Below are 20,870 nucleotides of genomic sequence, written 5' to 3'. Positions count from 1 at the left end.
CTCCTTTCATAGTACTTTAATTATGGGTTTCAAGAACCCCCAACACCCAAAAATAAGAAGGCAGCAGCCCATTAAAGTGGCTATTGGTTGTATGCCCCTTTTTTAACATATTTAGCTGAGAGTGGATTGTATGGGTTTTGTTTTTTTTTTTGTTATGATCTTTTGTTTCCTCTCAGGAATGATATGTAGCCATGGCTAGCCTGAGTTAGTGTTTCCTCAATTTGTGCCTTTTTTGTGGCATCTAAATAAGGGAAGAGAATTTTTAACAATTTGTATTCATCAATAAAGCCTCTACAAATCAGGGTTAGTAATGTCGCCACACGGGAATCCCATGGTTTTCACTCAATGTCCCTAGGAAGGCCGGGAAATAAAAGGTTTGGATCATTGAACAAGTGAAACCCAAGCACTTTTGCGCGCTCGTGTGCATGCGATACCGACGGGAGTCCTTGCAAAAACCAGCTACAAGGGTGCCAATAGGGGTGTAAATGGATATTCGGAAATTTGATTACCGTCCCCATCCGAATCCGTTTAAAGCGAATATTATCTGAATCCGTTTCAAGCGGATATTATTCGAATCCGTTTATGAGATATCCGGCTCTTAGCGGATGCGAATCTGGTAAATGGTATATCCGATCCGTTTAACATCCGAATTCAAGAAGTAAATCCTTTTTATTTATTATTAATAATATCATTAATATTTATTTTTAATAATGACACACTATCTTTTGTTTTTATAAGAAAAGTGAATATTCTTTTTATAAAAAATAAAATAAAAACAAAAATAGCCCAAATCCATTCCATCAAAATAACCCAAACCCATTCCATCATATACAGAAAAAAAGGAAAAACCCAAAGACCACTACCAACACTATCATCCATCCCCATCGCCTCCGTCTCTCTCTCTGCCTTTGTTTTAAAAGGAAGAAGAGGATCTCATATATTTTAGGGTTTTAGTTAATTTTGTGAAGAGAATGTAGAAGTCTAGTTTTAGGGTTTGGAAAATTCATTCGAGTAAGTAAGAGAAAAAAGATAAAGTGCTGCAATAAAATGTTCGAATTTACCGGATAAACGGATACGGATAATATCCGAATTCGAATAATATCCGACGGATACGAATTCGGTAATAGATATTAAATATCCGTCGAATCCGAATCCAAATTCGGATAGTGTATACTGTAATCGAATTCGGATATAGCCATATCCGCTCCGAATTCGATCCGTTTACACCCCTAGGTGCCAAAGTGCATTCATAAGGGCACAGAGAAATATAAATTAAAATTAACTGGATAATAAACTCACTTTGGTGAGATGTTCTAAGGGTGGCACCCTAGTAGGTGGAATTTTTGCAAGGGTTCCCTTCAATTTAGCATTCCTCAAAAAAAAAATGTGAATTGGTATAAATTACTCACACTATCTAGTTTTGCATGCATTGGATTAGCCATGGCCCAAAAATGAACCACTTTCACCATGTTTTCAATGGATTTTTCGGTCTATGCAAGTTAGCCACAAACGTATTATTTGTGATAGTTTGCCATTTTTAGTTACTTTCTTCATTTGCAGTCAAACAATGGAAAGTTTGGGAAAAAAAAATTCTTACTTTTTTAGAAAGTTCCTGCAATCTAAATATTGACACTAATCACTTTGTTAAACACAGCTGAGAGTTTTGTGGGGATTGTAAAATCCTTTCATAGCAGGTTAAAAAAGAGTAAAATGAATAAAGTGGCGTCATTATCAAAATTAGGTAGTGTGGATGTTATTCCCCTAAAGGGATTTGCTAGGGTCTTCAAATGACACGTTGCCAAAGACATCAGAAGCTTCAATTAGGAAGTTAGGTTGTACTATTTCTTTTGGGAATTTATATCCACACCTCTGTTTCGATGCTGTTGCAAAATGCGGAGTGGGAATATCAAATTGTAAGGATTATGTTTTTCTTATTCCTTTTTGTTACTTTCATTTGCGTTCTAGGCTTAGATGACCAAGATCCTCTTAACACTCCTGAAGTTACATTATTAAGCTAATCTTCGACCATCTGATTGGCCCATACCCGAATCCAAACACTACCAAAAACACAGTGGGCCCACATTGTTTGGATGATCCAAAGCGTTCATTTGACGGGCCCTGAGCCCCTGACATAGATAGGGTGTGCCTAAAAAATCAGCTCCATAGAATCATCCTAACCCTTCAATCTGTGGACGAACCGTCAACTGAGGGGGTCTACCTTACACAAATTGAAACCAGAGGGGGTCTACTTGTAACTTGTTAAAGAAAATGGGTTAAGTTGAATGTGTCGGAAACCACAGGGAGTCTAAGTGTATTTCTCCGGCTTACTCCTATTTTTTCTCTGTGTCTTGAAAGATAACATTTAAAAGTCATCTTTTACCGGCATCTACGGAAGGTTAACCGGCCGTACTTCTCCTTCCGGTCACCTAATTCTTTTGGGGTCTTATAAAAAGAAATATAAGATAAAATGACCTTTAGGTCCTACACAAATACGGAGAAAGACAAACATCACTGCATTTCAGATTTTCCAACCGCCCCAAAATAAATTGGGTGGAAAGATAAGTGCTTCCAATAGAATGACCAAAAGACCCTTACAACATGTTGGGGGTCTTGCAGTGAAGGGGGCCTCTTTCTCGAGGATTATTTCCGACACCTTGGTTAATGCTCATAAAAGAGGCTCATTTACAAGGTGGGCCCAGGTTTTAACTAATCTAGGCTATTTTTATTGTGGGCCCAACCAAATTTAAGAACCTTGGTAAGGGTATTTTTGTCATTTTGTAACACTTTTGGCTACCTAAACAGGAGAATTTATAATTTTATATGATGGGTGGCCGTGAAAACACGTGAAGTCTAAAAAATGTAGGTACGACCCAATCCACATGATGATCTAAACCGTTCATCTGTTTGGGCACAATGTAAATAGGTTGTGCCCCAAAAATCATTTTCATAGGATGATCCTAACCCTCTGATCTGAACTGATCTGAATATAGAGTGACCCAAAAATTATTTATGGAATTTTCTACAGATCAGAGGGTTAGGATCATCCTATGGAAATGATTCTTGGGCACAACCTATTTACGTTGTGCCGCCCAAACAGATGAACGGTTTGAACCATCATATGAATTGGGCCGTACCTACTTTTTTTAGACTTCACGTGTTTTCACAGCCACCCATCGTATCAATTCTCACCTAAACCGAACCCTTTTTCGAAAGTATTTTCCATAAGCCCAATGAAGATCGAGTTTAAGTCGTACATTTGTATAATTTCTTTGTATGAGATTGAGGAATGCAAATTCTTGGTATCCTTCAAGGGCGCAGAAAATAAATCTATTTCAAAATGTTTTCCATTAAAGTAATCTCCCCATCATGGACTTACGCCACCACTTTTTAAAGGCAAAATTGTAGCCGGCAAAGCAAAAGGAAGCAAAAAAATAATGGAAGAATCCATTCTAAGAAAAAAAAACACATTAAAATCATTACCTTTTTAACTTTATAAAGTAAGATTAGTCAAACAAATTTTATTTTATTAAGTAGCCAACTTTTTAGAGTAGTAGCCTTTGTAACCTATAGTCCTCAGGAGGTAATAAGTCATGGGTTGGATCACAACTTCATCACATGAAAAAAACAAAAATAGTACAAAGACCCATTAACCATCATCATTCATTATAAAATTCACTCTTAACATACAAACCAACCTGCCTTCCAATTCCACCACAAACCAAGCACCGTTTTAATTGAAGACTAACACATTTTTCAACGGAGACCCATTACTTTCAGCATTAGGAAATAATCATTTCATTTCAATTCAACCACTGGACATCTTAAATTCTGAAAAAGAAGAAGAAAAAGAATAACACCGAAACCGAAAACTCATGTGGGGGGTCTCACCTTAGTTACTGCAGAAGCTACTGGCAGTAGAAGACCCCAACTGACTTCAACTGAAGCTTATATGATAAAAAAAAATCTTAGCTGGTTGGGTTAGTGCAGCACATAGATGAAGGAAACGCTTAGGGAGGGGGAGAAACTCGTTTCCGAAACGGGTACGAAATGCTCTTCGGAAAATTATGAAACGCATGTGAAACGCCTGTGAAATGTCGGTGAAACGCGTTTCCCATTTCTTGAAAACGCGTTTCCAAGAATGAGAAACTCATTTTATTTTCATGGAAACTCGTTTATTGGAATTTTAAGACTTTAAAAGGATATATTAAACCCCCTTTAGTTTACTGTGGAGAGCCCTATCTAGTTTAGAATTATTTATATTATATTCAAGATTCTAGTACAAGCATTTTCCTATTAATGTGTGTTACCATCACATTTATATGTTTCACTAGCGTTTTCTTTAGGTTTCACGTACATTTCACTAGCGTTTTCCAAACGTTTCCCAATGCGTTTCACATGCGTTTCTCTATCGTTTCCCATTTCTCGTTTCCCCTATGATTTTTTTTCACGCGTTTCACGTTTCCGTTTCCCGAACTGGTAACTATGATGCAACAACCCAATAACCATTTTAATTTGGAAGGCTGGATTTGGTGGATAGGATTGAGATTAAAAAAGACCAAACGAAATCGCTTCTCTTTCTAAACCCTTCCTGCTTCTTCCCAAACCCCTCTCCTCCCTAGCAAGAGAGAGAGAGAGAGAGAGTCCTCCACAAAAAATTAGCAACAAATTAGGAAGCCAAACCTAATTCCTAAACAATACGGTTTCTAAAATTTCTTTGCGTCTTTTGAGAGAGGGAGCCACGTAAGATATAAGCAGGTCCACGTGGGCGTGAACGGTGAAACCCCATCCTGCTATATTATAATAGATTTTCTGTCTTCTACTTTAAGTATCTACATCTCATACGTGTTTCTCGCATAAATAGGATGATCACCAGACTCTATCTCCTTCATGTCCACCACACTCTCACAGGAGCTTACTACGGGATGTTTCACGAACCACAATCATCCCACCAAACATGATCCTCTACAAACAGGGACTCAGGAACCACACAGACTATGTCCTCCGTTCATTTATCCTTTTTGGGTTTATCCCACCAAACATGATAATTCTCTTTTTGTTTCTTTCCAAGACAATTCCACTTTATGTGTCTCGGTTTCTTACAATTGTAGCGAACTCTTTATTCTTGTTATGTTTGAATTTCTTAAAAACTGTATACATTGGTTTCTTTTCCTAAAGAAATTATTTTTGCATTCGACACTTTCAAATAATTACGGTCCAACTAAAAGGACATCAATATTCTTCTATTTATGTTCTCTCAGCCCCAACACTGAGCATCATACGAAGGTGATTTCTCATTGTAACCTCTTGATGTGCAAAGTCGATTTCTATAACCGCAATTGGGAACCTGAATCTAGTTTAGTACATAGTTTACTACATTGCTCATTCTTTTACAATCAAGTTCATCTTATTAATGTAATCGACTATTAATTCACAATCATAAGATTTTATGAATGTACCAAATATTTAGCTTCTATAAAGGTTGACTATCCATATTCTAGCTGTGTTATTGTCGTCTAGAAACTCTTATATAGTGTCTTTTAATGACAGCACTAGTGTTCAGTGAGAATTTCTCCTTTGGAATAGGAATCTAGAAGCTAGTCAACCCTATCTTAGCTAAGTGTGGTTCAGACTAGTTGTTTACAAATTGGAAATTTTGATCCTTTCTATTCTGAGTTTCGCTAGGTTAAGTGTTCTATATATTGTCCTATCAATCATGATATTCAACTCAGAATTCAAATAATAGAGAGTTAGATGACCGGCCAGAAAATCGGTAGTTAAGTTGCCGATTAAGATGCTAGATCGGAGTAAAAAAATGCGTGTTGTTGGTGCTTTTCTGCAACTCTTTGATCCATGTGCAGTGATTCCTGTAAAACCCACCTTCAGATATATTAGCAACATTGAAAAGAAGCAGTTGGCGTTCGTGGATCATGATTCCGATGCAATCTGATCATGATCAACTGTCGAGATCAATCTAAGATCCATCCAATGGCTTATAGATGACTGATAATAAATGGTTGGATGTTATCTTCCACACTTAGCTAGGCATAGCTCAATCTTGATGTTTCTGCAGTTTGGGTGTCCATATATTGAGTATGGTTGGACCTTAACCCGAACCAAGTGAACCCCAGGTTTGTAACAGCTCCAAAAGTTGCCCCCAGCCAATAAAAAATGGTTAAATTAAGTGGGAAGTGACATTATCAAAACAGGACAATATAGACATAAATTCAAGGTCTGTGATGCTTTATGTATAGATGGAAAAGTGAAAAGTAAAAAGTGAAAAGTGAAAAGTGATAAATGGGTAGTAACTTGGCACCTTATGTAATCTTCTGTGAAGAAAAAGACAGTCATAAGCTGGGCAGCACATTTTTCCCTTCTGGAACTTGTGTGCATGTGTTACATACTTGTACTAGGAAAAGATACTATAAAGAAGATCACTATTTACGATTTTATTTCTCACTAATGCAACTGTACCATGGTACAGTGTGTCTTCTCTCTTTTCATTTTGATGGGCCCCACCGTCCTTCTATAAATTAAATGATCATTTTTTATGAGTAGTTGTACTGTAATGCATGTATTTTTCTAAAAGAGAAGTGATTCGCAAAACTACAATTATAAGTTGCTTGTGTTAGATTTCCTCTTTAATTATATAGACTAACTAATTTGGAAAGTGAACCCAACCTTGAGATTAAAACTTGAAGTCTTAATTAACGATTGAGATTCAATTCGAATCTTCTAATGACTATTAAATTAAATAATCTCCCATTGTTGGAAAATTATGGGACCCACTTCTACCCAGTGGAGACCTTGGGGAGTAGCTACTTTCTTCTTTCAACATTTTAAATAACTTTTTTCATAAGACTAAAACTTCAAGTGTTGACCCTTCTATTCTATCAATCAGGGTTGAAATAAGCCAACTCGATTTAGTCTTAGGTTGGATTAGGGTTAACACTCGGGAACCCCAACCCGACCCAAACCCAACACAGATTTTTTATTTTATAATGAGTTTATCCCAATTTTTATAAGGAAAATAATATTAGCACAGCCACATTTTGATATTTCTTTTACTTTTTAGGAAAAATTACCAATGGGGAATATAAAAATGACCTAATTATAAACCGGACCCATTCTTTTATGAAATTATCAACTAGGGACAAAAGAGGTCTTGTGAGTAATAGCTGGACAAAAATGCCATTTTCTTAAGCAACAAGTTTTACTTTTCCACTTTTCCCTCTTCTCTCTTCTTCCCCTCTTTTTTTTTTTTTTTTCACTTTTCCATTTTCAACATTATTTTTTTTACCCTACCGATCATCTTCCTCATCGTTCAGCCACCATGGTTACTGGGAAGTTTCGAAAAGTTGAAACGTGAGTTCATTCCCATCTATCTCCCTGTATCTAGGTTTTGTTTGTTTTAGGGTTTTGCATTTCTCCTTCTCCTTTTCAATGACGGATGAGGAAGATGAATCGTAGCGTAGAAAGGAAAAAAAAACAGTGAAAAAGAACGAGTGAAAACAAAACAAGAAGTAAAAACGTGTTCATAAAGGACTTGATAAGCCCATTCGAAAATTGGTAACCCCACTTTTTATACCAGAAAACCCCAATCCCAGAGGCTTGAAAACCCCCTTCCAAAACTCCAGTACCCTCGACCAATTTTCAGGGACTTGATAAGCCCGTTCGAAAATTGGTAACCCCACTTTTATACTAGATAACCCCAATCACAGATACCTGAAAACCCCCTTCCAAAACTCCAGTAGCCTTGACCAATTTTTAGGGACTTGATAAGTCCGTTTAGAAATTGGTAAACCCATTTTTGATAATAGATAACCCTAATCCCAGAGGCTTGAAAACCCCCTTCCAAAACTCCATTACCCTCGGCCAATTTTCAGGGACTTGATATGCCCGTTTGGAAATTGGTAACCCCATTTTTATACTAGATAACCCTAATCCGAGAGGCTTGAAAACCCCATTCCAAAACTCGAGTACCCTCGGCCAATTTTCAGGGACTTGATAAGCCCATTTGGAAATTGGTAACCCCATTCCCAGAGACTTGAAAACCCCCTTCCAAAAATTTAGTACCCTTGGCCAATTTTCAAGGACTTGATAAGCCATTCGGAAATTGGTAGCCCTACTTTTGAGAGTTGCTAACCCCCTTCCAGAGAGTTGATAAACTCCTTATGCTACAAAACCCCATGCCTATAACAACTCTTCTAATGGCATCAACTTTTTCTTATACAACCACTTGTCTTCCAAAAAGTGAGTGAAGCCATCCTGCATCATCTCCATAACACACCCTAAAATACAAACCACTTAAACCCTAAACAAGATAAATCAGAAACAAAAGAAGATGACAAGTAGGTAAAAAATACTCAACTTCAAGTTTTTGGGATACAAAGAGATAGATAGTAAGAACTAACTTTCAAGTTTTCAAAACTTGCCAGCAACAATGGTAGTTGAATGAGGAAGATGACAAGTACGGTAAAAAATCAAAGAGGTGATAATGGAAAAGTAAAAGAATAGGGAAGAAGAAAAAAAAAGGTAAAAACTTGCTGTAAATGTCAAAGGGCATATTCGTCCAACTTTTACTGACAAGACCTCTTTTGTCCCTCGTTCGTAATTTTATAAAAGCATGGGTCGTATTGATAATTAAGTCATTTTTATGTCCCACAGTGGTTATTGGTCCTACTTTTTAATACAGGGCTGTCAAAGGTTGCTGTATTACAGTTCTCAAAAAGTCCTCACAAGCCAATTAAAAAAAGGAAAAAACAAGCTGGGTTTGTGCAGTTATTACAACATGGTTGCAAGTGTTGATATCATTCCCTTTCAAAATTATAGAGTTACACCATGAAATTGATATCTGCACTCTAGTCATAACCAGCTAACTCAACCAATTAGGTGTGCCAATATCATTTCCCTAGCCTGACACACAGGAATATTCCAGTCATTTCCTCCCAAACAGTACGTAACCCACGATATCCAGTCATGTGGGCCCCACAACCCCTCCTTGGCATCTTATACCTAGAAAAAGGCTCACCACCTCATAAACACTGACATCTCTCTTCCATGTTTATCAACATAAAACCCCAACACCCTCTCTCTTTCTGAAACAAGAAAAGCCCAAAAAAGAAAACCAAACCCAAACCCATTTTCAGTAATCGAAAATGAAGAATCTCTACCCAAAAACAAAACACAGAATCCACCCATCTTCATCCTCCTCTTCTCCTTCAGACCTTCTCTCTGTTGATTCCATTCTAAACAGTCTCCCATCCATCATTCTAACCATAGCTTCAGTTCTTAGCTCAGAAGACAAAGAGGTTTTAGCATACTTCATTCTCCGCACCATGGAAACCCCATCTTCCTATATCCAAAAAAAATGCAAAAATCTCCAAACCAAACCCTCTTTAAACTGTGGCTGTTTCGACTGTTATTGTAAATTCATGATTCGTTGGGATTCTTCACCAAACCATGATCGAATCCACCAAGTCATAGACGCTTTTGAAGACCATCTTTCAAACACTGAGACGCCTAAAAAGAACGGGAAAAATCGGAAGAAAGATCGCCGGAGAGACGGCGATAAGTCGGAAAAGATGAAACCGGTGCCGGGGCCGGTAACTGAGGGGCAGGAGATGGAGGAGGAGGGAGGATGTGAGGAGGTGGAGACCGGTTACCTGCTACAACCGGTCGCACCTGTGCAAGAGGTGCCGGTAATTGACAATAGGGGTTTGGTGAGGAAGGTCTGGCCGGGCGTGTTGGGTTTATTGAATTCCCGTTTGTGGAGCCTTTGGAATCCGAATGCATGAGAAGAAGAAAAAATTGGTGGTATGTTTTATTCATACACTGAGAATATAAATATTTCGTTTGGTAATTTTTTTTTTTAACTGAGAAATTTAGACTCTTGCTCGTTTTTAATTTTTTTTTGTTTTCGTTTACTTGGGGGTTAAGCAATTAATCTTGATTAGATGTCATTGTCTTGGGTGTGTGACTGTGCTTGACAACAGGGGGTGGAAATATCATTTCAACACACATTATTTTTTTTAAGATTACCAAAGAAGAAAAGAGTGAAAATGCATGGGTCAAATCCTTCTGGGTAAGCGTTAAGATCAGAGGCATTAGAAGAAAAAAAAAATTCTTGCCTGGGAAGGTGGCTTTTGGGGATGCTTATCCTTTATTTTAACCAAATGACGATAATGGCCTTATAAGCCTCGAATTGCTTTAATATGATTTTGTGGGTATTTTGGTCAATACGTGGTTGAGGTTGCCACATACCATCCTTTAATATAAAGGATTGTCAGCCCTAAACCCTATTATCGAACTCAATAATAGGTTATGGACTTACAATTGGTTGTCAACTTGTCAAGGTCGAGATTGAAGTCGCTTTTGAACACTTGGTTTGATGATGGTGTGTTTTGGTTATCTTATTAATGGCATTTAATGAGGTATTGAAGTTTCATTATTTGAATTTGTTGGGGTTATTTTGGGAACAATGGAAATCGTTAGTCTGTAACTGTGATTCGTGTTTCGAATTAATTTATAGATGAAGGCTTACTGTCCCTTTCTATTGGACTCTGATTGGGAATTGTTCAAGCCAGGTACAGAAGAAGAGGGGTGTGTGTAACAAAACTATAGGTGCAATTATCAGCTGCTTAGTGCTGCACAACAAAACCGCTCAAACCGATAAACCGAACCGAACCGGGCCATTCGGTTTGGTTCGGTTCGGTTTTTATATCTACCGGTTCGGTCGAGGTTACGATTTTCACAAAACCGATCCAATCGGTTTGGTTCACGGTTCAGAAAATATTAATCCGCAAAACCGAACCGAACCGGTTCAGATATCTCGTTTTAGTTTTTTTTTTGCCGTTAAACTTCAAACTTCAAACAGTTCGTCCATTTCCCCAAAATCAAATGGTCCAAAGTTGTCCATTATCCCCAAAATCAAACGGTTCGTCCAATATTAATCCATTATGTCCTTTTCTATTTATGACTGCCCATTACTTATAGGTAAAATACAAATAAACCGTGAACCGAACCGGTCAAAACCGGTTCAGTTTGGTTCGGTTCAACTGCCAATCGGTTCGGTTACGGTTTGGAAAAATCCAAACCGATGGGATCGGTTCGGTTTAAGAAGTTCCCTTAAACCGAACCAGACCGAACCGTGTGCAGCCCTATTAGTGCTCATTATGAAAAGGACCAATTACCAATGGGGGACAAACATTAGGTAAAATTATCAACAGGACCCATGCTTTTCAAAAATTATCAATGGGGGACAAAAGAGGTCTTGTCAGTAAAAGCTGGATGAAAATGCCCTTTGGCATTTACAACACATTTTGACCTTGGTTTTTCCTTCTTCCCTCTTCTTTTACTTTTTCATTATCACATTTTTGTTTTTTACCCTATCAGCCATCTTCCTCCTTGTTCAGCCACCATTGTTGTTGACAAATCTTGAAAACTTGAATGTTGAGTTCTTACCATCTATCTCTTTGTATTTAGGGTTTTTTTTTTTTTTAGGGTTTTGCACTATTTTTCATTCCTCTGTTTCTGATTTATCTTGTTTAGGGTTTAAATTTTTATTTTTTTTAGGGTGAGTTCTGGAGATAATGCATGGATGGCTTCACTCACTTTTTTGGAAGACAAGTGCTATAAGAAAAACTTGATGTAATACATGAATGGATGGCTACACGTTTTTTGATTTACTTAATTTTTTTATTTTTTATTTTTTGTAATACACAAATTGGGATGTAATACATGAAGCACATTTAATGAAAACAACATCCATTTCTTTTATTATTTTTATCATGAGCAGAATTGTAATGCCATTAGAAGAGTTGCTATAAGCAGGGGGGTTTGTAGCAGAAGGGGTTTATCAACTCTCTGGAAGGGGGTTAGTAACTCTCAAAAGTAGGGTTACCAATTTCTGAATGGGCTTATCAAGAAAATTGGCCGAGAGTACTGGAGTTTTGGAAGAAGGTTTTCAAGTCTCTAGGAATAAGGTTATCTAGTATAAAAAATAGGATTACAAATTTTTGAATGGGGTGATTAAGTCCCCGAAAATTGGCCAAGGGTACTAGAGTTTTGGAAGGGGGTTTTCAAGTCTCTGTGATTGGGGTTATCTAGTATCAAAAATGGGGTTACCAATTTCTGAATGGGCTTATCAAGTCCTTGAAAATTGGCCGAGGGTACCGGAGTTTTGGAAGGGGATTTTCAAGTCTCTAGGATTGGGGTTACCAATTTCCGAATGGGCTTATCAAGTCCCTGAAAATTGGCCGAGGGCACTAGAGTTTTGGAAAGGGTTTTCAAGTATTTAGGATTGGGGTTATCTAGTATCAAAATGGGGTTACCAATTTATGAATGGGCTTATCAAGTCCCTTAAAATTGCCCAAGGGTACTGGAGTTTTGGAAGGGGGTTTTCAAGTCTCTGGAGTTGGGGTTATCTAGTATCAAAATGGGGTTACCAAATTTCGAATGGGCTTATCAAGTCCCTAATGAACACGTTTTTACTTCCAATTTTTTTCACTCGTTCATTTTCACGTTTTTTTTTTCTACCGTACGATTCGTCTTCCTCATCCTCCATTGAAATGGAGAAGGAGAAATGCAAAACCCTAAAACAAATGAAAAATATAACCTAGATATTGAGAGATAGATGGGAATGAACTCACGTTTCAAATTTTTCGAGTTTTCCCACCTCCAATGGTGGCTAAATGATGAAGATGACTGGTAAGGTAAAAAAAAGTAGAGTTGAAAATGAAAAAGTAAAAAAAAAAGAGGGAGAGAAGAGAGAAGAGAGAAGAGGAAAAAGTGGAAAAGCAAAACATGTTACTTAAAAAAAGGGTATTTTTGTCCAGCTTTTAATGACCCAAGACCTCTTTTGTCCCTCGTTGATAATTTCTGAAAAGCATGAGTCCTGTTGATAATTCCACCTAATTTTTGTCCCCCATTGGTAATTGATTCTTATGAAAATTGGCATCCTCGTTCCCTTTTCCTATAAAGCCTCTCTCCTCCCTTCTTTTTGGCGCTTAAAAGCAACTACAAATCCCCAAAATTATCGCCAATCAAAAAAGTGTTTAATAAAGTTAGGGGTGCCGTTATCAAAATATGTCATTCGTTATTGGTTACATGACCTATTATTTGAGTAGACTGCTTTGTTTAAGGCCTAAGATGCGCTGATTATGAGTCACCATTGATCGATCTGAACCGCCCATCTGTACCTTTGGTTCATCTTGTATGCAGTTTTGGACCCTTGATGTTGAAGGATTAAAACATTTGATTATTAAGGGGGCGGTTCAGATCGAGCAATGGTGGAGGTCACCATATAATGGTGTGTAATTCCCATACTACTACAATAAGATGCTACTAAGCATTCATATGTCTCACTCAAAAACTTCTGTAGACGGTTCTGATTCTCATTTTGGTGTAAAATATTGGACAGGACAACCAGATCAGTGGTCTGGATCGTGTGCTATTGTCCGACTCGTATTTCGCTCCCCTTACAACGTAACGTCAAATCACGTTGTAAGGAGAGCGTAGGTGTAATGCGGACGTCAAATCACGTAGTAAGGCTGAGCGTACGCGTAATGCAGGACTTCAAATGATCGTACGTGTAATGCAGGACGTCAAATCACGTTGTAAGGGGAGCGTACGCGTAATGCAGGGGTGAAAATATCATCTCCCAAAAGGAAGGGTAATAACGTCATTTGTTGGCGTCCGACTTGTGGGAGGCAGACATGTAATGGGTCCATTCGATCATAGAACTTGAATCTGGGCCGTTCATTTTTCTTCAAAAAATAGGTTCTTACTTCTAGATGTGTTAAATTCCAGTCACTTCCTTTCCATGACGGGGCCTACCAAAACATCATGAGAATTCCTAAACTAGGGCTCAACCACAAATCACAATGCATTTGTAAAACAGTATCAATATTGAATAGTGGGCCCCATCTCTGACTGATCTCAACTGTCCAACTTCTAGGAGCTATCATGGATCTCTGATTGCCTGTATTTTTGTTAGTTGAATCTGAACTAGGGGTGTAAACGAGCCGAGCCGAGCTTGGCCAGGCTCGGCTCGGCTCGGCTCGGCTCGTTAAGCTCACAAGTGAGGCTCCGCTCGGGCTCGGGCTCGGCTTGGTCAGGCTCGCGAGCCTTACCGAGCTCAGGTTATATTATGTTCACACCCCTCATCTTTCCTGTACAGCCCTACTAGTGTAATTTGACTACTTTTTTTACACTATGGGGGGTGGTCCTAGTAACAAATGGGGTTCCAAAAATGAAGTGACATATTTTGCCTCCCCTTTTCACTCCATGGACAACCCTTTTAATGTATATATTAAATATATTAAATTCTTAACGAGCCGAGCCAAGCCGAGCCTGGCCTAACTCAGGTTCGGCTCGGTGAGGATTCGAACCGAGCTCGAGCGAGCTTCCGAGCCCGAGCCAAAATTGACACCCTTAATCTGAACGATAAGAAACTATATATAGGCAATAATCAAACATCCAACTAATTGTCTAAATTCTAATTGCCGGGTCTACTGCATTATATAGGCAGTACGACCCGATCAAAATGGTGGGACCCACTATGAAACATCTTTTCCAATCTACCTTTCAACCTGACTTCGTATTTAGTAGCATTGAAGGTGGGTCTACCTTGAGACCCCATGCAGGGTATTTGAGTCTTTTCCTTAAAAAAAAAGAAAATCCACGATCATCATTGCATTGTCGGATGACTCGGACGGTTTTTTGTTTCTTGTTGCAGTGTCCGTATTTATCGGCCCGACAAGCTTATCTGCTTCTCTATCCCCCCCAAATTATTTTTTGGATATACGATCAAAAATTTGGTAAAAAAAGGGAGATGATTTTTCCACCCCCGCCGCCTGTAGGATGGTACACCCCACCTTTTAGCTGAATTGTGGGCAGACTTTAAACGATTTTTGACGTCAAATCACTTTAAAAGGGAGGTGTATCCATCGGGGGGGTGTGATCTCCGATTCTTCTCACAGTAATAAAATTCAAGGAAAAATTCCCAATTGGCGAGAATTGCCAAAGAGGGGCCCTCTTTTGAAAAATTGTTAGAGAGGGACGAAATGGGGGTTATTTAGTCTCTAAAGGGAGTTAGTTATCAACTCTCTAAATGGGGTTAGTTATCGACCCTCTTTAACAATTTTTCAAAAGTGAGTCCCTCGTTGGCAATTATAGTATTTTGATGTAACCCATTGGCAATTTTTCCAAAATTCAATAACTGCAAAATGAGAGCAGTAAAAGGTTATTTTTGGGAAACACATTTGGAACATGTAAGTGGAATCAAGACCGTTGATCGTTTAGAACATAATGAGGCCCCCAAATGATAGTGGTCCTATCTTGAACGGACATCTATGCGTAAAATAAACGACTGAATTTAAATCAATGGTTTATCATTTCTGGGCTTAATTGAGTTGAGTTGAGTTGAGTTATCATTTCTGGGCCAGTTTGGGACAAATGTTAGTTGAGTTGAGTTGAGTTATCATTTCTAGACTGAGACTGAGACTGAAACTGAAACAAGGCTTGAATGATCAAGTGCTTAAGATTATACTATGAAAGTGTTCTTCAAAGGAATTTGGCCGGACACAAGATTGCCATTGATCTAAACGGACCTGATCACATACACCGGGCCCTAATTGGGGCCCAACGAGAGTCTTTAAGAAACCGTAACAACCCATCTTTTTTGCATTTTCGTAATGGGAGATGATATTTTCACCCCCTGCATTACATGCACACACCCCTTTTAACCTGATTTGACGTGAAAAGTGGGCAACTTTATGTCAAATCACGTTATAAGGGGGGTGTGCAAGTACTGCAGGGGGGTCGGAGTTGAAAATATCATCACCCTTTCATAATGTATATAAAATTTCATGGAAGGAATGCATTTATAATAACAACTAGAATTAAGTAGGTTAAAAGGTGCAGGTGCAATCTAATGGGTTTGAGGAACATTTTGCGGAAAATAAAATAATTAAAGTTAGAGGGCTGCTAGCAAAAAGGGATTTCGTTTGGAAAATAAAGACGAAAACGTGGAAGTTTTATAATTATTAGTTGGAGATGAATTAAATTAGTTCAAAATTTATAAGATGTGACCCAAAGCATTGAGGTAATTAATGTTTAAGTGGGATTGTATCCTATATCATGCCATTTTGGAAGGCGTTCTAATAGACAGCTTGGATTATTTGATTGGGTTTTGCTAACGAGAGGGCACTCGTTAATGAGCATTTAAAGCACCTATTTTCATGCACCCCCACGCATATATCCTCAAACACATTTATTACTGGAGCAACGATTGTAGTCGAGATTTTATTTCCATAATTACAATTTCAACAAAAGAAGCTTGGGTTTGGATTTTACAAAAATACCCCCACCATGACAAAATAACAAGAATACCCTTATCTCATAAAAGATAACGAAAATATCCCTACTTAAATCTCATGAAAAATGACAAAAATACTTATATCTTATAGAAAGTGTTAAATACACCTATCTCTTCGGGAAAAAAAAAAAACTCATATATCATGGAAAATAAAAAGACCCTATCTCATAGAAAATTATCAAAGTACAACTCACTCATAAAAAATGACCAATACACTTATATCTCATAGAAAATAATAAAAAAGACCTATCTAATGCAAGACAATTTACATGGTGGACGGCTCTGCACTTACGTGCAACCTGAAAAAAATACTGGTGGCCGCATTTTTTTGGTGATCCAACCATTCATTTTGTTGGGCCCGGATTTTATTATCTAATTAAGATCTATTTTATTCTCTAATAAAATCTTCTCCATAGAATGATCTTAACCCTTTGATCTGAGAAGGTTTAAAATGGATACCACAATATAAAAAAACTACATAGATCGGGGTTAGGATTGAAAAATATTTTCTGGGCACACCCCCAACAAATTAAAAAAACACGTTTGCCGACATTGTTTGGGTGGGTGATCCAACCATTCATTTGTTGGGCCCTAATGTAGATAGTGTGGGCCCGTAAAATCTTCTCCATAGAATGATCTTAACCCTTTGATTTGAGGAATAAAAAAAAATGCATAGATTGGAAGGTTAGGATCATCGATCCTATGAACAAAATACACTATCTCATAAAAATGACAAAATACACTATCTCATGAAAATGACAAAAATAAACTTATCTCATATAAAATAATAAAATATTTCAATCTCATGGAAAATGGGTTAAGGTAGTTTGGCTACTATCTTTTATGACATAGGGGTATTCTTGTTATTTTCTCGTAATAGAAATGAAATTGTGGGAAACGGTTCTCTAATAGTAAATGTGTGGGTACATGAAAATAGGTGCTTTAAATGCTTAAGTGAAAACTTAAGTGAAAAATGAAAAATGATCAGCACAAAACTTAAGTGAAAAATGCAGATCACTTCGATCCAGATCATTTAAGGTTTAATTATAAGTGAGAAGGTCTCGAATAAATCAATGGTTTCTAGTTGGTCGAACCACTTGGAAACTGGACGGTCTTTGCATTATATAAGGATGCTATTGGGTTGCAATTTTGACAAAGGCCCATTTGCAGCGAACAAGGTGTTGGTACAAATTGGAATGGTGGTGAGCAAATTGTTTAGTGCAAAAAAAACAGAGAGAATGAGGGGAGAAAGAGAAATAGTCAAGGCAAGCCCAAGCTTTCTCTTAAAAAGACTTTAATTTCCCCACTTATGTAGGTGTCTACTAGGAAATAAGTCCCCAAGATACAATGCCTAGGTACAAAGGCTACACCCCAAGTTCGAAGCAACCAGTATTCCCTTGTAAAAGAAACCAGAAATAGAGATAGAGAAAACAGAAAGAGGAGAAGGTCTTGTTGAAAATGAGATCCCAAGTCTTCTTTTATAGAAGATAAAAAGACATGAAGGCACCCTTTCAAGTGAAAATACCCTTTCATTTAAAATAACACATTTTCACAACAAGTGTCTTTTGAATGGAAATAACATTTCACAAAAAAGAAATTTCTATTTGAAAACTCTCATTTTTTTCTATTTTAAAAAGTAAAATATTTTAAAAAATATCCGACACAAGATTCAGGAAAGGCAAGCAACAGACAAGGTCCCAAGTGTGATTAGCTTCAAGAGTTGCAAGTTCCTCGAGCATGCCAAATGCCATTCATCATGCTCAAGAGCCGACTTGGTAGATTTGGGCTCAAATGATAGTGTAGAGTGCAATGTGAATGATGGCATAGCGAGGGTTGGGTTTTAAATCCCTGGTTTGGCCTGTTTTATCATAAAATTACCATCATTTGATGGTGGTTCGACACTTTACTACATGAAGGTTAGGTTTTACTGGCGGTCATAAAAGTGAAAATATATGCCGGAAAAGGTTATAATGGCAGTTTGCTGGTGGTCATAAGGTACGATCAACTCTGGTTCGAGACTAGGTGGGTCAGAGCAGATGGTGTTATCAGCTTAGAAGTGTCAAGATCCCCCAATGGATGGATGATCACCATAGTGAGTTTTGGTCTTTCTTGTGCAGAGAATTATGATCTAGAGATCCAAGAGTTAACATAGATATGCAATGGGTTTATCCTAACTCACAGATATTCTGATGCTTTTGTTCAACCCATGCCATTTTGGTTGGAGCATTTGGGCAAGACGATTAATACTTAATTTCATAATCATTATTGCAGGTATTTTTTGGAAAAGCTTGGAAAAAATCATTTCTAAAAGTTCATAACGTTTGTACATGTGAAAAAAAAAAGAGATGACTTGAGCCAACCCTATTCAATTTTATTTAGAGGTCCTTCAAGGGTATGATAATATCCCTTTAAATTAACTATAATCGTATAATTTTCCCACTAAATCATTCCAATTCACCGAATAGTTCGAATTTTGATGTAAAAGGTTTTTTTACCGACGCACAAAGAAAATATTTTGACTAAATCATTGGAAGAAAGAATTTTCTTTCAGAAATATTTTTCGTGTATTCCAAATAGGTGTATTGTAGTAATTCTATGATCAAATTGAAAACGCGCTTATATATGGAATCTCGGACACAAGTTACATAATTTTCAAAGGAAAAGAAGTGAATCGAGTATCAATTTGAGCATCCCTAACATGTGTGATAGGAAGAGTCTGGCATAAAATCAATTATCTTAAGTACACAAGATTGCATTAAATAAATTTCATCCAATGTCCCATATTTCTAATCATTTGTGGAAATTCACCTATCAAAAAATAACATTATAGGCTTGATAAACGAATAAATCATCAAACATGTCTTGCTATTCGACCAACATAAGTATGTTATTAATTAGATGAAATATATTAGAGAAAAAAGATCAAATATCACAAGATCTTACCGTTGGATGGTTGGTTATTAGAATAGAAAATTTGCTTGATTAAGTAACTAGATTAGATTAGCATTTAGATTAGATTGGAATACTCTATTCTTATCTCACTACAAGAAGAAGGCCTATAGCGACAGATTTTTGCCGTCGCCAATTAACGTTCACTAAAACTTAACACTGGTGACAGCAAAATTTACTGTCGCCAATTACACATACTTAGCAACAATCAATTTTAAACCAATGCTAAATGTATATTTATGGGGTTGGTTAATTCTTAACCGTAGCTTTATCAAATCAAAAAAAATATTTAATACTTTTAAACTCACATGTTGGCGATGGTTAATAATTTCCCACATCGATTACATGTCTTTCCTGCAAGCACTTGCTGCCATATTTTACATTTACACAGAAGGCAATTCGTAACCGCCGTGGTAAAAGTTTATATAAAACACTAAAAAGAGGGATAAACATATAAAGATTAATTAAGATACGAAGGGAAGGAGATAAGAGTAGAATGCTCTAACTTAACTTAATTGCAAATCTAATCTAGTTACCTAATCAAGCAAAATTCCTAATCTAATAACCAACTATCCAATGATCAGATCTTGTGATATGTGATATAATAACCAACCATCCAACGGTCACATCTTGTGATATCTGATCTTATTCTCTAACAAAATAACATTTTAAACATAATAAGCACCATAAATTGCTACTATTGTGAAAGCATTGTTCTCATACTGAGAAATTATATGACGAAAGGCCTTATGAACACGTACTCATCATCCCATCCTTGGTATTTGATCCAACAGCAGCTCAGTTTTTGAGGAGCTGCTGTTGGATCAAATGTTAAGGGTGGTACCCTTATCGTACCACCTTTATGGGTTCATACAGCCTTTCATCATATAATTTCTCATTCTACAATTCGATAGAAATGAAAACAACAGAGAAATTAGACAAAAACTTGATAAATACATGAGATTTACCGGTCACGTTGTGTGATTACATCCTTATGTGAAGGCAGTCTAAGAGCTTCCACTATAAACAAAGATAACAAAGAAATGCGCAAAATAGAGTCCAAACCCTAGTCTCAATCCAAATTTATTTTTTTTACATGACGAAAGTACTACTAATTTAGTGCATCGAGTGTGCTAACCTTGATTGCTATGTGGGGGTGCAAATGAACTTCTTCGGTGTCTGTTATGTAAATCTAGGATCTAGGCATTCAAATCATAACTTTGTAGATCAAGAATGCCATGATCACAAACAATAGATGTAATCAATAATATTCTACATATATATTGAAATTAATATAAGCTAACTACACATTTAATCTAGAATACGTAGAAGATTGGGAACTTACTTCGATTGGTCGTAGCCATAATGGGATAAATATCCTGATGATCATAGCTACCATTAATATCCCGATGATCGGTCGTATTAATCCATTAACATATTCTACCTCTCTGAATGATAATAACTCTAATGGGATGAATATCCTGATGATTAATTAGATGGAAGCAAAGACTAACCCCTTATTTATTGAAAACCCACTGTTAGTGTT

The 20,870-nt window shown here is 37.2% G+C and overlaps 1 long non-coding RNA gene across 1 annotated transcript; it reads left to right on the top strand.

Annotated features, from left to right (window-relative positions):
• Nucleotides 1–8,968: 8,968 nt before the first annotated feature.
• On the top strand, nucleotides 8,969–10,557 carry LOC143860824 (uncharacterized). The gene is made up of 2 exons (XR_013239816.1): nucleotides 8,969–9,813; nucleotides 9,993–10,557. It is a non-coding gene; the product is annotated as an uncharacterized LOC143860824 (long non-coding RNA).
• Nucleotides 10,558–20,870: the final 10,313 nt, after the last annotated feature.

Source organism: Tasmannia lanceolata, unplaced genomic scaffold, assembly GCF_043159265.1.
Source record: "Tasmannia lanceolata isolate RefF3 unplaced genomic scaffold, GAP_Taslan_0.1 ptg000037l, whole genome shotgun sequence".
In the NCBI taxonomy this organism is placed as follows: domain Eukaryota; kingdom Viridiplantae; phylum Streptophyta; class Magnoliopsida; order Canellales; family Winteraceae; genus Tasmannia; species Tasmannia lanceolata.
This window is presented reverse-complemented; position numbering and strand designations above follow the sequence as displayed.